Source organism: Oncorhynchus gorbuscha, linkage group LG11 (genome assembly GCF_021184085.1).
Source record: "Oncorhynchus gorbuscha isolate QuinsamMale2020 ecotype Even-year linkage group LG11, OgorEven_v1.0, whole genome shotgun sequence".
In the NCBI taxonomy this organism is placed as follows: domain Eukaryota; kingdom Metazoa; phylum Chordata; class Actinopteri; order Salmoniformes; family Salmonidae; genus Oncorhynchus; species Oncorhynchus gorbuscha.
Genome location: NC_060183.1, coordinates 10399261 through 10416648, shown reverse-complemented (window position 1 = coordinate 10416648; position 17388 = coordinate 10399261). Strand labels below are relative to the sequence as shown.

Here is a 17388-nt window from a genome sequence, read left to right as displayed (position 1 = left end):
CTTTCTAGATCTTATTTTTCTTGCTCTATATAATCTTTAATCTTTTCTATCCACCTCTATCTAATCTCTTACCCTTACAAATCGTATCTATACAAATATATCCAACCTCTTATCCACCAATCAATATCCCTCCATACACAGATCAGACCAAGAGTCTCCTTCTGCTGAGTCAACAATGGTACTATACTTCTGGTACTATATTTCTGGTACTATATTTCTGGTACTATATTTCTGGTACTATACTTCTGGTACTATATTTCTGGTACTATATTTCTGGTACTATACTTCTGGTACTATACTTCTGGTCCTATACTTCTCTTCAGCTTTCCTCCCTCTTTCTATCTCTCTTCCCCCCCTTTTTGTTTCTCTCTCTGTCTCCCTCTATTTCACTCTCTCTGTCTCCCTCTCTCTCTGAGTCTATTTCTCTCTCTGTCACTCTCTTTCTGTCACTCTCTCTCTCTGTCACTCTCTCCCTCACTCTCTCTCTCTCCCTCTCTCTCTCCCTCACTCTCTCTCTCTCTCTCTCTCTCTGTCGCTATTTCTTTCTCTCTCTCGCTCTCTTTCTCTCTCTGTCTCTCTTTCACTCTCTCTTTGTGTCTCTGTCTCTGTCTCTGTCTCTGTCTCTGTCTCTCTCTCTCTCTCTCTCTCTCTCTCTCTCTCTCTCTCTCTCTCTCTCTCTCTCTCTGTCTCTGACTCTCTCTCTCTCTCTCTTTGTCTCTGACTCTCTCGCTCTCTCTCTCTCTCTCGCTCGCTCTCTCTCTCTCTCTGAAACCTACCAGACACTCATTTCTACCTTCCACCTCCACCCCCTGGGTGACATCGGCATTTTCTCTCTATAACCCAAAGTGCTTTACCTTCTAACCTGCTAACTTGGCTTTGTTATGCATTATTATCGGCATTGGGGTATATTAAATATTTCCAGGCATATAGTAATCCGTAGCTATCTGTGCTTCAGTACTACATATCAGACTGTTTGACAAGAGAATCAGTGTCTCTGAGGAAAGCTATTCTACAGTCTAACCATCACCCTTCTCTCTATGTTTTCTCTCTCTCACACACACACACACACACACACACACACACACACACACACACACACACACACACACACACACACACACACACACACACACACACACACACACACACACACACACACACACACACACACACACACACACACACACACACACACACACACACACACACACACACACACACACACACATATCTACCGCCTATATGTCACACTATGGATATGTCATGCAACTTGCTTAACCTGCTGCTGGTCAATGCTGCTCAAATTGTGTGTGTGTGTGGTGGGTGGTGAGGGGGTGTGTGGTACGCCAGTGTGTGTGTGTGTGTGTGTGTGTGTCCATCTCCTGCACTTTGTCTAGCTAAACTGTATCTTCTACATATACAGTGCCATCTGGAGAAGTATCTTGCATCTGTTACATCGGAAACGCCTTGAAGTCAACACACAGCCAAGTGTTGTCCGTCCTCATGATTTATGGTCTTTTGGGTGGTATCAGCAGTCTTTTTGGGCGGTATCAGCAGTCTTTTTGGGTGGTATCAGCAGTCTTTTTGGGTGGTATCGGCAGTCTTTTTGGGTGGTATCAGCAGTCTTTTTGGGCGGTATCAGCAGTCTTTTTGGGTGGTACCAGCAGTCTTTTTGGGTGGTATCGGCAGTCTTTTTGGGTGGTACCAGCAGTCTTTTTGGGTGGTATTAGCAGTCTTTTTGGGTGGTATCGGCAGTCTTTTTGGGTGGTATTAGCAGTCTTTTTGGGTGGTATTAGCAGTCTTTTTGGGTGGTATTAGCAGTCTTTTTGGGTGGTATTAGCAGTCTTTTTGGGTGGTATTAGCAGTCTTTTTGGGTGGTATTAGCAGTGTTTTTGGGTGGTATCGGCAGTCTTTTTGGGTGGTATTAGCAGTCTTTTTGGGCGGTAGCAGCACTGGACTGTACAGTAGAGCCAGAAGGAGAAGTTATATAAATTATTATACACTGGGAGATTCATACAATCTATTTTCACGCTGTCAAAACTTCCTGATTCCATGTTCATCATATTAATTACATCAGATGTGGAATCTGTCATTGATTTAATCTGTGCGGCTCTGCAGATTTACACAGTAAAGATTTATCCTTGGGTTTGGCTGACGTCTGGTCTGTTGCCTGCCCATAAACCCTGTTCTCTGTTGGGTTGGAGGAACGGATGGAGGCTTGGAATGGGACCAGGTCAGCATCAGGTGATGCTCCAATAAATCAATATCTCTCTTCCTCACCGAGAGGTGTCACGGTTTGGCTCGGCCAACCAACTGCAGAGGAATGGAGAGAGGGACAGGACAGAGGGGCATTTCTACTTCACTTCTGTTGTTCTATTGAGAGTAAAATCCTTTATTGTTCACATAAAATTAGCAGTTTCCATCTTTGCTCCTTTTTTTGTGTCTCAGTGTGTTGTGGTCCCTCAAGGCAGGACTGTTCACAATGGTATTCATCCAGTCTCTCTCTCCCTCTATCTCTCCTCTTTGTAGTTCCCCCATGAAACACAAGTTATGAGAATCACTGCTAGATTATATATCTAGGATTCTTTTTTAGTTTTTAGTCTCTCTCTCCCAACATCACAGGCAATTCTCCGTCTGCTTCCATCCCAAGCTGTATGTTTGTGAGGCAGTATGGTGTATGGTTTAGTATCCCAGATTTCTGCGGTTACGTTTGTGTTTTGTAACAATGGGTTGTCCGATATTTTTCGCTGCTGAACAAGCACAAATCCAGACTGGGATCTTAGCACGTAGAATACAAAAACAAATATCCTGGGCTAACTTGCAAAAATATGCAAACAAACAAACTACGTTTGGTGACAGTAGATCTAGGTTGTACATGCCTCTCTTTCTCGGTCTTCTTTCACCCCTCTCCTCTTCCTCAGTCTTCCTCGGTCTTCTTTCACCCCTCTCCTCTTTCTCTCTCTTCCTCGGTCTTCTGTCACCCTCTCCTCTTTCTCTCTCTTCCTCTGTCTTCTTTCACCCTCTCCTCTTTCTCTCTCTTCCTCGGTCTTCTTTCACCCCTCTCCTCTTTCTCTCTCTCTTCCTCGGTCTTCTTTCACCCTCTCCTCTTTCTCTCTCTCTTCCTCGGTCTTCTTTCACCCCTCTCCTCTTTCTCTCTCTCTTCCTCGGTCTTCTGTCACCCCTCTCCTCTTTCTCTCTCTTCCTCGGTCTTCTTTCACCCCTCTCCTCTTTCTCTCTCTCTTCCTCAGTCTTCTTTCACCCCTCTCCTCTTTCTCTCTCTTCCTCGGTCTTCTTTCACCCCTCTCCTCTTTCTCTCTCTTCCTCGGTCTTCTTTCACCCTCTCCTCTTTCTCTCTCTTCCTCTGTCTTCTTTCACCCCTCTCCTCTTTCTCTCTCTCTTCCTCGGTCTTCTTTCACCCCTCTCCTCTTTCTCTCTCTCTTCCTCGGTCTTCTTTCACCCCTCTCCTCTTTCTCTCTCTCTTCCTCGGTCTTCTTTCACCCCTTTCCACTTTCTCTCTCTTCCTCGGTCTTCTGTCACCCCTCTCCTCTTTCTCTCTCTTCCTCTGTCTTCTTTCACCCCTCTCCTCTTTTCTCTCTCTTCCTCGGTCTTCTTCACCCCTCTCCTCTTTCTCTCTCTTCCTCTGTCTTCTTTCACCCCTCTCCTCTTTCTCTCTCTTTCTCGGTCTTCTTTCACCCCTCTCCTCTTCCTCAGTCTTCTTCCACCCCTCTCCTCTTTCTCTCTCTTCCTCAGTCTTCTTTTACCCCTCTCCTCTTCCTCAGTCTTCTTCCACCCCTCTCCTCTTCCTCAGTCTTCTTCCACCCCTCTCCTCTTCCTCAGTCTTCTTCCACCCCTCTCCTCTTTCTCTCTCTTCCTCTGTCTTCTTTCACCCCTCTCCTCTTTCTCTCTCTTTCTCTGTCTTCTTTCACCTCTCTCCTCTTCCTCAGTCTTCTTCCACCCCTCTCCTCTTTCTCTCTCTCTTCCTCGGTCTTCTTTCACCCCTCTCCTCTTTCTCTCTCTTCCTCGGTCTTCTTTCACCCCTCTCCTCTTCCTCAGTCTTCTTCCACCCCTCTCCTCTTTTTCTCTCTTCCTCTGTCTTCTTCCACCCCTCTCCTCTTTCTCTCTCTTCTCTGTCTTCTTTCACCCCTCTCCTCTTCCTCAGTCTTCTTCCACCCCTCTCCTCTTTCTCTCTCTTCCGTTGTGTCTTTTTTTTACTCTTGTCTCTCTCTGTTATTTTTCGATATCAATTAACGTCCCGCTAATGTATAGAAAATGAACAGGGGATATTGCGCTGAGCAGAGATCAGTGAATAGCTTTACCCAAGCCTGCCCTTTCAGGTCTCTGGACATTCGTCTCCAAAATGGAGGGAAACAGTTGATTTTGTACTGGGCCGTGGCTAAAGGCTAGAACAGACTACTGAGTCACACTATTGAACCAAGACCACAACATAATTTCCTGAGTTAGTCAGAACCAATCTGTGAATCGTGATCTAGTTGATGTTGAATAAGCTGCCGTCTGTTTGGCTAGTTAACTACAGTGCATGTGATTGTGGTCCTTCTGTAGCTCAGGTGGTAGAGCATGGCGCTTGTAACGCCAGGGTAGTGGGTTTGATCCCCGGGACCACCCATACGTAGAATGTATGCACACATGACTGTAAGTCGCTTTGGATAAAAGCGTCTGCTAAATGGCATATATTATTATTATTATTATAGTATGCGTATTTGTGAGTTTGTGTGTGTGTGTATATATGTGTGTGTGTTTAGACGTTAATTACAGGCAGTGTGAGTGTTTGTATGTGTGTGTGTGTGTGTGTGTGTGTGTGTGTGTGTGTGTGTGTGTGTGTGTGTGTTTAGTTGCTAATTACAGTGAGTGTGTGCGTGAGAGTGATCGTGTGTGTGTGTGAGTGTGAGTGAGTGAGTGAGTGTGTGTGTATGTGTGTGTGTGTGTGCCTGCCAGGGTCCAACACAACACTGGGTTCACCACAACACCGGGTTCACCACAACACTGGGTCCACAACACTGGGTCCACCACAACACCGGATCCACCACAACACTGGGTCCACAACAACACTGGGTCCACCACAACACCGGATCCACCACAACACTGGGTCCACCACAACACCGGATCCACCACAACAGCGGATCCACCACAACACTGGGTCCCCCACAACACTGGGTCCACAACACTGGGTCCCCCACAACACTGGGTCCCCCACAACACTGGGTCCACAACACTGGGTCCCCCACAACACTGGGTCTGGGTCCCCCACAACACTGGGTCCCCACAACACTGGGTCCCCACAACACTGGGTCCACAACACTGGGTCCACAACACTGGGTCCACCACAACACTGGGTCCACAACACTGGGTCCACCACAACACTGGGTCCACAACACTGGGTCCACCACAACCACTGGATCCACCACAACACTGGATCCACCACAACACTGGGTCCACAACACCCCCACAACACTGGGTCCACAACACTGGGTCCACAACACTGGGTCCCCCACAACACTGGGATCCACCACAACACTGGGTCCACAACACTGGGTCCCACACAACACAGGATCCACCACCACACTGGGTCCACCACAACACTGGGTCCACAACACTGGGTCCTCCACAACACTGGGTCCACAACACTGGATCCACCACAACACTGGGTCCACAACACTGGGTCCCACACAACACAGGATCCCCCACAACACTGGGTCCCCCACAACACTGGATCCACCACAACACTGGGTCCCCCACAACACTGGATCCACCACAACACTGGGTCCACCACAACACTGGGTCCACCACAACACTGGGTCCACAACACTGGGTCCCCCACAACACTGGGTCCACCACAACACTGGGTCCCCCACAACACTGGGTCCCCCACAACACTGGGTCCACAACACTGGGTCCCCCACAACACTGGGTCCACAACACTGGGTCCCCCACAACACTGGGTCCCCCACAACACTGGGTCCCCCACAACACTGGGTCCACAACACTGGGTCCACAACACTGGGTCCACCACAACACTGGGTCCACAACACTGGGTCCCCCACAACACTGGGTCCACAACACTGGGTCCCACACAACACAGGATCCACCACAACACTGGGTCCACCACAACACTGGGTCCACAACACTGGGTCCCCCACAACACTGGGTCCACAACACTGGGTCCCCCACAACACTGGGTCCCCCACAACACTGGGTCCACAACACTGGGTCCACAACACTGGGTCCACCACAACACTGGGTCCACAACACTGGGTCCCCCACAACACTGGATCCAACACACCACACTGGATCCACCACAACACTGGGTCCACCACAACACTGGGTCCACAACACTGGGTCCCCCACAACACTGGGTCCACAACACTGGGTCCACAACACTGGGTCCCCCACAACACTGGGTCCACAACACTGGATCCACCACAACACTGGGTCCACAACACTGGGTCCCACACAACACAGGATCCACCACCACACTGGGTCCACCACAACACTGGGTCCACAACACTGGGTCCTCCACAACACTGGGTCCACAACACTGGGTCCACAACACTGGATCCACCACAACACTGGGTCCCCCACAACACCGGATCCACTACAACACTGGGTCCACCACAACACTGGGTCCACCACAACACTGGGTCCCCCACAACACTGGGTCCACAACACTGGGTCCACAACACTGGGTCCCCCACAACACTGGGTCCACAACACTGGGTCCACCACAACATTGGGTCCCCCACAACACTGGGTCCACAACACTGGGTCCACCACAACAACAACACTGGGTCATCCACAACACTGGGTCCACCACAACACTGGGTCCCCCACAACACTGGATCCACCACAACACTGTGTCCACCACAACACTGGGTCCACCACAACACTGGGTCCCCCACAACACTGGGTCCCCCACAACACTGGGTCCATCACAACACTGGGTCCCCCACAACACTGGGTCCATCACAACACTGGGTCCCCCACAACACTGGGTCCACCACAACACTGGGTCCACAACACTGGGTCCACCACAACACTGGGTCCCCCACAACACTGGATCCACCACAACACCGGATCCACCACAACACTGGGTCCCCCACAACACTGTATCCACCACAACACTGGATCCACAACACTGGGTCCCCCACAACACTGGGTCCACAACACTGGGTCCTCCACAACACCGGATCCACCACAACACTGGATCCACCACAACACTGGGTCCACCACAACATTGGGTCCCCCACAACACTGGGTCCACCACAACACTGGGTCCACCACAACACTGGATCCACCACAACACTGGGTCCCCCACAACACTGGATCCACAACACTGGGTCCCCCATAACACTGGATCCACCACAACACTGGGTCCACCACAACACTGGATCCACAACACTGGGTCCACCACAACACTGGATCCACCACAACACTGGGTCCACCACAACACTGGGTCCCCCACAACACTGGGTCCACCACAACACTGGGTCCATCACAACACTGGGTCCACCACAACACTGGGTCCCCCACAACACTGGGTCCCCCACAACACTGGGTCCACCACAACACTGGGTCCCCCACAACACTGGGTCCATCACAACACTGGGTCCCCCACAACACTGGGTCCACCACAACACTGGGTCCACCACAACACTGGGTCCCCCACAACACTGGGTCCACCACAACACTGGATCCACCACAACACTGGGTCCACCACAACACTGGGTCCACCACAACACTGGGTCCACAACACTGGGTCCACAACACTGGGTCCCCCACAACACTGGGTCCCCCACAACACTGGATCCACCACAACACTGGGTCCACAACACTGGATCCACCACAACACTGGGTCCCCAACACTGGATCCACAACACTGGATCCACCACAACACTGGGTCCACAACACTGGATCCACCACAATACTGGGTCCCCAACACTGGATCCACCACAACACTGGGTCCCCAACACTGGATCCACCACAACACTGGGTCCACAACACTGGATCCACAACACTGGGTCCCCCACAACACTGGGTCCCCCACAACACTGGGTCCCCCACAACACTGGGTCCACAACACTGGGTCCACAACACTGTGTGTGTGTGTGTGTGTGTGTGTGTGTGTGTGTGTGTGTGTGTGTGTGTGTGTGTGTGTGTGTGTGTGTGTGTGTGTGTGTGTGTGTGTGTGTGTGAGAGAGAAACATAGAGAGAAGGGTGATGGTTAGACTGTAGAATAGCTTTCCTCAGAGACACTTATTCTCTTGTCAAGCAGTCTGATTTGTGGTTTTGCGCCCACACGATCACATACACACACACACACACACACACACACACACACACACACACACACACACACACACACACACACACACACACACACACACACACACACACACACACACACACACACACACACACACACACACACACACACACACACACACTGCGTGTCCCGAGTTGCCTTCTGCTGTTTGATTCTTGTTTCAGCTCACTCTTACGGTTTATACAACTTTGGAGCAATTTTCACAAGTTTGTGCTACATTTTCACAAGTATCTATTACATTTTCACAAGTACTTACTATATTCTCACAAGTATCTACTACATTTTCACAAGTACCTACTATATTTCCACAAGTACTTACTATATTTTCACAAGTATCTGCTACATTTTCACAAGTACTTACTATATTTTCACAAATATGTTCTACATTTTCACAAGTATGTGGTACACTTTCACAAGTATGTAGTCACTTTAACTACTATTTAATCCAATAGCAAAAATACAATATAGACATTTCCAAACTTTTCAAAGTACTGAATAGAAAGCACAGGTGGTAAATATAATTGTCCATACAGCATTTGACTATAAGTTGTATAATACATTTTATGTTGAGAAGTGTGTCCTCCAGTTTCATTATCCTTATACAGTACATACATAGAATAAATCCTCAGAGATAGGGCTGACGTGAAGCAGTTGGCTACTGTAAAAAAGTAGCACGGTGTGGTGAGCCGATCAGTATCTGTTGTATTGGGGACTAGGCTGAAATATTCTCATGGTATTTCACGGATAACGTAGATCTTGCATGACTGACTCGAGGGTAAAAGATGAATGAATTCACAATCAAAAGGTTCTGAACACAAGATAGGGGGCATTACAAGTGAGTTTTGAAAATACATCTGAAAATACTGAACAATTTGCCACTTGCTTGGCAAATTAAATCCTTCCTCTTCTTGTAGATGTGTGAAGAAGACAGGACAGATGTAGTCTGAGGGGTGAATAGCCATCTGTTCAGTAGTCTAGAGATGTGCTGGCCCTGACTCCTCCTCTCTCTCTGCCTCTCTCTCCGCCTCTCTCTCCTCCTCTCTCTCCACCTCTCTCTCCTCCTCTCTCTCCTCCTCTCTCTCTGCCTCTCTCTCCGCCTCTCTCTCCGCCTCTCTCCTCCTCTCTCTCTCTCTCCACCTCTCTCTCCTCCTCTCTCCTCCTCTTCTGCCTCCTCTCTCTCTCTCCGCCTCCTCTCCGCCTCCCCTCTCTCTCCACCTCTCTCTCCCTCCTCTCTCTCTGCCTCTCTCTCCGCCTCTCTCTCCGCCTCTCTCCTCCTCTCTCTCTCCTCTCTCTCCTCCTCTTTCTCCGCCTCTCTCTCCGCCTCCCTCTCCTCCTCTCTCTCTCTCCGCCTCTCTCTCCTCCTCTCTCTCCGCCTCTCTCTCCGCCTCTCTCTCCTCCTCTCTCTCCGCCTCTCTCTCCTCCTCTCTCTCCGCCTCTCTCCTCCTCTCTCTCTCTCCTCCTCTCTCTCCGCCTCCTCCCTCTCTCTCCGCCTCTCTCCTCCTCTCTCTCTCTCTCCTCATCTCCGCCTCTCCTGCTCTCTCTCTCTCCTCTCTCCTATCTCCACCTCTCTCTCCTCTCTCTCTCTCCTCCTCCTCTCTCCGCCTGAATAGCCATCTGTTCAGTAGTCTAGAGACCTCTCTCTCCGCCTCTCTCTCCTCTCTCTCTCTCCGCCTCTCTCTCCTCCTCTCTCTCCGCCTCTCTCTCCGCCTCTCTCTCCTCATCTCTCTCCTGCTCTCTCTCTCTCCGCCTCTATCTCCACCTCTCTCTCCGCCTCTCTCTCCTCCTGTCTCTGAGGGGTGAATAGCCATCTGTTCAGTAGTCTAGAGACGTGCTGGCCCTGACTCCTCCTCTCTCTCCGCCTCTCTCTGTCGTTCTCTCCGCCTCTCTCTCCTCCTCTCTCTCCGCCTCTCTCTCCTCCTCTCTCTCCTCCTGTCTCTGAGGGGTGAATAGCCATCTGTTCAGTAGTCTAGGGACGTGCTGGCCCTGACTCCGCCTCTCTCCGCCTCTCTCTGCTGTTCTCTCTCTATCCGGACTTTATCTTTCTGAGAGACAGACAACACTGTGCAAAATCTGGTTGAATTAACGTTGTTTCCATGTCTTTTCAACCCAAAATATATGTGATGACATTGAATGGACGTGGAACGTAAGGGAACTTTTGTATTTTTTTCACCTAACTTTGAACCTAAATCCAAAAATGTTTTTGTTGATTTCAGGTGATATTCACTTTAGTTAGACAACTCAACCAAATGTGGAGGTTGAACTGACGTCTGTGCCTAGTGGGACACTCCTTTCTCCAACGCCATCTGTCTGGATGACCAAGATGCCTCCTTTCAATTCCTTTGCTTTTGTTGTTTTGTCCTGCACTGTCTCCGAAAGCGAACCCCATTCCCTACATAGAGCCTTTATTTATCAAATACATTTTTTAAAAGTATGTTTGTATTCCGTGAATGGTAACATTCAGCCATGCTATTAAATGCAGTAGACATTTTCGGTTGATGTAGCTACTATGATCCAAGATACATCTACAATTCAGTTTGAGCTGATCTTCAAGTTCCCAGAAATTCTAAGGAACCTTTTTGTAAGATATCTCCTGAACACAGAGCAAATCAGAGCTGCTCTAGTCTTTCTGCTTCCTACAGTAGTGGTGATGCAATGCATTTGCAAGTCTCCCCATAACAAACTGTATTCATGACTGTGACCTAAAGTGGAAAATAATACAAAGCCTGTCACAAGTACAGGCCTTTATGTATCGACTAGCCTTTTTCCTTATTCAGTGACTGTCCTGAACACAATCAGTACAGTGCATCACTGTCACATTATACAGGAGTCTTTCAGACGTGTCACATATATTTAGCCAAGCTAGGAGGTCCATAGGGAATACAAAGCTTAGCACTCAGTAGCCAGATTGAAATTGCCATTTCAGTTACGGGAAGAAATTAAAACTACATTCCACCTTGATTGATTGAAATGTTCAGTTACAGTCCAGAGAGCAGATGGATTGACAGCTACCTATGCATGCAAATTCGACAAAGCATTCAAATTCAACTTGAAGACTTTGATTGGTCGAAGACAGTCATTTTCATTTCCACTTCCATATGCCAGTCAGCGAGGAGGATTCAACATTCAGCCAAGTCATTACTTTAGACAAAAGACTACACGCCCACATATTTGATTTATGTATTACCTAATTACATCGTCAAGCCCAGCGTTAATTCTAGTTGGTGATTCCAGTTGGTGATGGACTCAAATTGGTTTTCATGACAATGGATGATTGTTTTTTGGAGAATATGATGATACCAGTCAGTACAGTGGGAGAAGTAAATCTGGATGTGGACAGTTTTAATTCATATGGTTGTGTTTACTGTGAATTTTCAACCAAATAAGAAAAACAACGCAACAGTCTTTTGTACCAAGTACACAAAGTGTTTGGAGAAAATGAAAGCAATCCTCAAAAAAAGCACTTGCATATTCTGCAATTAGACAAAACAATCGCACATCTCTTCAAGGAATCAAAACTGGTGGTCTGTAAGCGTGGTGGCAATATTGAAGATAGCTTGTCAGGATTCTCCCGGTATGATGATGCTTATTGTGCATTATGGTTGAACCCAAAAAAATGACCTGTATCAAAGAAATGAAATGAAAAACAATTAAGTATGTTGATGCTAATATTATGTACAATATTGAATTGTCTTCAAATGATAACAATAGCCTAATATATTCAATGTGCTATAAAGGGTTGTTTTCGTTAACAGTTTCACTCAAGTCATTCTTATCAACTTATTAATCATTATGACACACCAACCACTGTTGTCATTAGTTGCACTAATTGCCCTGTTTGTCTACATAACTTGGTGCAAGCAATTATGCCATTGCCCTGATGAAGGCACGGTGATGCCGAAATGTTGGTGATTTACCCTCAAAAATTACTGGGATTTTATATATAGAGTGTGCAACTCTCTTTATGTTTATAGCTTACTGTGAATTCTCAACATATATAGTCTACAACGTACAGTATATGAGTACATTCACTACTCTCCTTTTACCCAGACTAGAAGTTGATTTTTCAGTATCATAAGATAAAACATAGAACATTAATTAATTTAGAAAAAAATGGGAAAATGTCTTTTCAGAGAAACCAGAGGGATAGAGGTGCGAGTGAAAGGAATACTGCCAAAGGACATTTTCTACATTCCTGGAGTTGTGTTGTGCCATATTGACAAATAGTTTTCTTCTAAATCTTTCTTAGTTTTTATTCTGAGAATTATGATGATTCCACCATTTCCCAAAAAATTCCACTGTCGTTAAAACACTCATCTCCAAGATGCAGTTGAATCAGATTTGGAATGAATCAGATTTGAAATGACTCAGATTTGGAATGAATCAGATTTGAAATGAATCAGATTTGAAATGACTCAGATTTGAAATGACTCAGATTTGGAATGAATCAGATTTGAAATGAATCAGATTTGAAATGACTCAGATTTTAAATGACTCAGATTTGATAGAATAACGACATACAGAACCATCAGAGTGCATGATTAAGAAACCGGACGCCTCAGACCAAAACATCCTCCCCCAAGAATCTTAAAAGCTTCGCTAGTGTCGTCAAGGAGACAAAGACATACTGTAAACAACAAACAGGAAGAGCCTCCTACGATGTCAAGACACACAAACCACAGAGATCCCATCTTTGTTAATTTATATGACACACTCTCCAAATGTCAACCCAATCAGTCACCTTCTTCCTCCTCCTCTGCCTCCATACACAGCATAGTCTCCAAAGATGCTGGGTGATGTTGTCACTGACCTGCCAGATGAGCGCTGTAGAAAATACCCAGTGAGTGGCATGTTAATGCGATCCTTCAGTGATCAATGGGACCAGAGCACTCATTATCAGCTAGGACCATGGGTAAGATTCCTCTAACGCACTTTTTCCTTTTACCAGGCAAGTCAGTTTAGAACACCTTTTTATTTACACTGAAAGCCTACACCGGGCCAAACCCAGACCACGCTGGGCCAATTGTGCACCACCCTATGGGACTCACAATCACGGCTGATTGTGATACAGCCTGGATTCGATCCAGGTTGTCTGTAGTGACGCTTCTAGCACTGACAAAACAGTGCTTTAGACGACTGCCCCACTCGGGAGCCCACTTAGAGAGAAGAGACCGGTAGACATCTCCCTCTTTGTCGCTCTCAGGTGGTGCGTTCTCAGCTGAATACGGAGACGGAGGAGATATTATGTTGGGATTGAGGGAGAAGTGTGTGATAGTGAAAAATGGGGAACGTGTTAATTGCGTAGCTGCAGAGCTAGCTAACTGCCACCCTAGTTTCCTCTCTAACGCAGGTAAACATACAGTACCAGTCAAAGGTTTGGACACACCTACTCATTCAAGGGTTTTTCTTTATTTTGACTGTTTTCTACATTGTAGAATATTAGTGAAGACATCAAAACTATGAAATAACACATATGGAATCATGTAGTAACCAGAAAAGTGTTAATCAAATCAAAATATATTTTATATTTCAGATTCCTCGAAGTAGCCTCCCTTTGCCTTGATGATAGCTTTGCACACTCTTGGCATTCTCTCAACCAGCTTCACGAGGTAGTCACATGGAATGCATTTGAATTAACAGGTGTGTCTTGTTAAAAATTAATTTGTGGAATTTCTTTCCTTCTTAATGCGTTTGGACCAATCAGTTGTGGAGGGCATGATGTACAGACAAAGTCCATATTATGGCAAGAACCGCCATAAGTTTCTCCAAGTGCAGTCGCTAAAACCATCAAGCACTATGATGAAACTGGTTCTCATGCAGAGGATAAGTTCATTAGAGATACCAACCTCAGAAATTGCAGCCCAAATAAATGCTTCACAGACTTCAAGTAACAGCTACAGCTCAACGTCAACTGTTCAGTGGAGACTGCTTGAATCATCTTCACGGTCGAATTGCTGCAAAGAAATCTCTACTACCAATAATAAGAGGAGACTTGCTTCAGCCGAGAAACACGAGCAATGAACATTAGACCGGTAGAAATCTGTCATTTGGTCTGATGCGTCCAAATGAGATTTTTGGTTCCAACTGCTGTGTCTTTGTGAGACGCATAGTAAGTGAACAGAATATTTCCGCATGTGTGGTTCCCACCGTGAAGCATGGAGGAGGAGGCGTGATGTTGTTGGTGACATGTTTGCTGGTAACACTGTCAGTGATTTATTTAGAATTAAAGGCACACTTAACCAGCATGGCTACCAGAGCATTCTGCAGTGATACGCCACCCCATCTGTTTTTGTTTTATTTATTTTTTATACGTTATTTTACCAGGTAAGTTGACTGAGAATATGTTCTCATTTGCAGCAACAACCTGGGGAATAGTTACAGGGGAGAGGAGGGGGATTAATGAGCCAATTGTAAACTGGGGATTATTAGGTGACCATGTTTGCGATTAGTGGGACTGTTACTTGTTTTTCAGCAGGACAGTGACCCAACACACCTCCAGGCTGTGTAAGGGCTATTTGACCAAGAAGGAGAGAGATGGAGTGCTGCATCAGAGGACCTGGCCTCAACAAATACCTGACCTTAACCCAATTGAGATGCTTTGGGATGAGTTGGACCGCAGAGTGAAGGAAAAGCAGCCAACAAGTGTTTAGCATATGTGGGAACTCCTTCAAGACTTTTCAAAAAGCATTCCAGGTGAAGCTGGTTGAGAGAATGGCAAGAGTGTGCAAAGCTGTCATCAAGGCAAAGGGTGGCTACTTTGAAGAATCTTAAATATAAAATATATTTTGATTTGTTTAACACTTCTTTGGTTACTACACGATTCAAATTTTTTTATTTCATAGTTTTGGGGTCTTCGCTACTATTACACAGTGTAGAAAATTGTACAAATAAAGAAAAACCCTTGAATGAGTAGATGTGTCCAAACTTTTGACTAGTACTGTATGTCAGGTTTTTCCTTCAGAGCTCAGGGCAAGAGAGAGGCTGGTCCTGCTTTATCACCCACCACATGTCAGGAGAGACATTCTCAGGAAGAGTGTGTTATACTCTGCAGGAGACGAGATGAGAGGAGCACTGTTTCAAAGCTCTTCTAAACAGACTAAATTATTGTCAGTTACACCCAAAAAATTTAAAGTACTAATATCAGTACTTCATAGTGTTTATTTACTCATATATGTTCAGGTCGTTAAAAACAACTTGCTTACATATCTCAGCTATGTATCTCAGTTTCCCACCTACAATGGGATACCTCTCTACAATATCCTCCCTACAGTACCCTCCCTACAGTGGTGTGAGATGTGGAGAGTTGGAGCAGAGAGGGGAAGTGACAGTTAGTTGACAGGTCTCTTGTCATTGTCCAAATGGCAGTTAGTTGACAGGCCTCTTATCATTGTCCAGATGACAGTAATTTGACAGGCCTCTTATCATTGTCCTTTTGCTGTGGTCCGTTTGAAACCAGTAGAGCTATTTCTCACACAGCATGGTAGGAAAATACATTTCCTTTTGTCTTAGCCAGAGAGAGAGAGAGAGAGAGAGAGAGAGAGAGAGAGAGAGAGAGAGAGAGAGAGAGAAGGATGGAAGGGAAGAGAGGGCAATGAGGAGGCTATGATGTTACCTCTGCTAGGGAGGCTACCTCTCTCTTGTGATGTTATCTCTGCTAGGGAGGCTACCTCTCTCTTGTGATGTTATCTCTGCTAGGGAGGCTACCTCTCTCTTGTGATGTTATCTCTGCTAGGGAGGCTACCTCTCTCGTGATGTTATCTCTGCTAGGGAGGCTACCTCTCTCTTGTGATGTTATCTCTGCTAGGGAGGCTACCTCTCTCTTGTGATGTTATCTCTGCTAGGGAGGCTACCTCTCTCTAATGTGACGTTATCTCTGCGAGGGAGGCTACCACTCTCTAATGTGATGTTATCTCTGTTAGGGAGGCTACCTCTCTCTAATGTGATGTTATCTCTGCTAGGGAGGCTACCTCTCTCTAATGTGATGCTATCTCTGCTAGGGAGGCTACCTCTCTCTAATGTGATGTTATCTCTGCTAGGGAGGCTACCTCTCTCTAATGTGATGTTATCTCTGCTAGTGAGCCAACTCTCTCTAATGTGACGTTATCTCTGCTAGGGAGGCTACTTCTCTATGTTATCTCTGCTCGGGAGGCTACCTCTCTCTAATGTGATGTTATCTCTGCTAGGGAGGCTACCTCTCTCTAATGTGATGTTATCTCTGCTAGTGAGGCTACCTCTCTCTAATGTGATGTTATCTCTGCTAGTGAGGCTACATCTCTCTAATGTGATGTTCTCTGTTAGTGAGGCTACCTCTCTCTAATGAGATGTTATCTCTGCTAGGGAGGCTACCTCTCTCTAATGTGATGTTATCTCTGCGAGGGAGGCTACCACTCTCTAATGTGATGTTATTTCTGTTAGGGAGGCTACCTCTCTCTAATGTGATATTATCTCTGCTAGGGAGGCTACCTCTCTCTAATGTGATGTTATCTCTGCTAGGGAGGCTACCTCTCTATGTTACCTCTGCTATGGAGGCTACCTCTATCTAATGTGATGTTATCTCTGCTAGGGAGGCTACCACTCTCTAGTGTGATGTTATCTCTGTTAGGGAGGCTACCTCTCTCTAATGTGATATTATCTCTGCTAGGGAGGCTACCTCTCTCTAATGTGATGTTATCTCTGCGAGGGAGGCTACCACTCTCTAATGTGATGTTATCTCTTTTAGGGAGGCTACCTCTCTATGTTATATCTCTGTTAGGGAGGCTACCTCTCTATGTTATCTCTGTTAGGGAGGCTACCTCTCGATGTTCTCTCTGTTAGGGAGGCTACCTCTCGATGTTATCTCTGTTAGGGAGGCTACCTCTCGATGTTCTCTCTGTTAGGGAGGCTACCTCTCGATGTTCTCTCTGTTAGGGAGGCTACCACTCTTTAATATTCTAGTGTGCAACATCAATCAGGATGATCTCCTCTCCTCTTCTCTCCGTCGCGCTGCTTGACAACTTTTATCGTCGCTCATTATAGTAAGTGCAGATATTTTATGCATCGGTTGAAATGTGAGG

The 17388-nt window shown here is 46.6% G+C and overlaps 1 protein-coding gene across 1 annotated transcript in view; it reads left to right on the top strand.

Annotated features, from left to right (window-relative positions):
- The window catches only part of LOC124047540 (protein shisa-6-like), a 156197-nt gene that overhangs the window by 43327 nt on the left and 95482 nt on the right, over positions 1 to 17388 (top strand). The window lies entirely within an intron of this gene.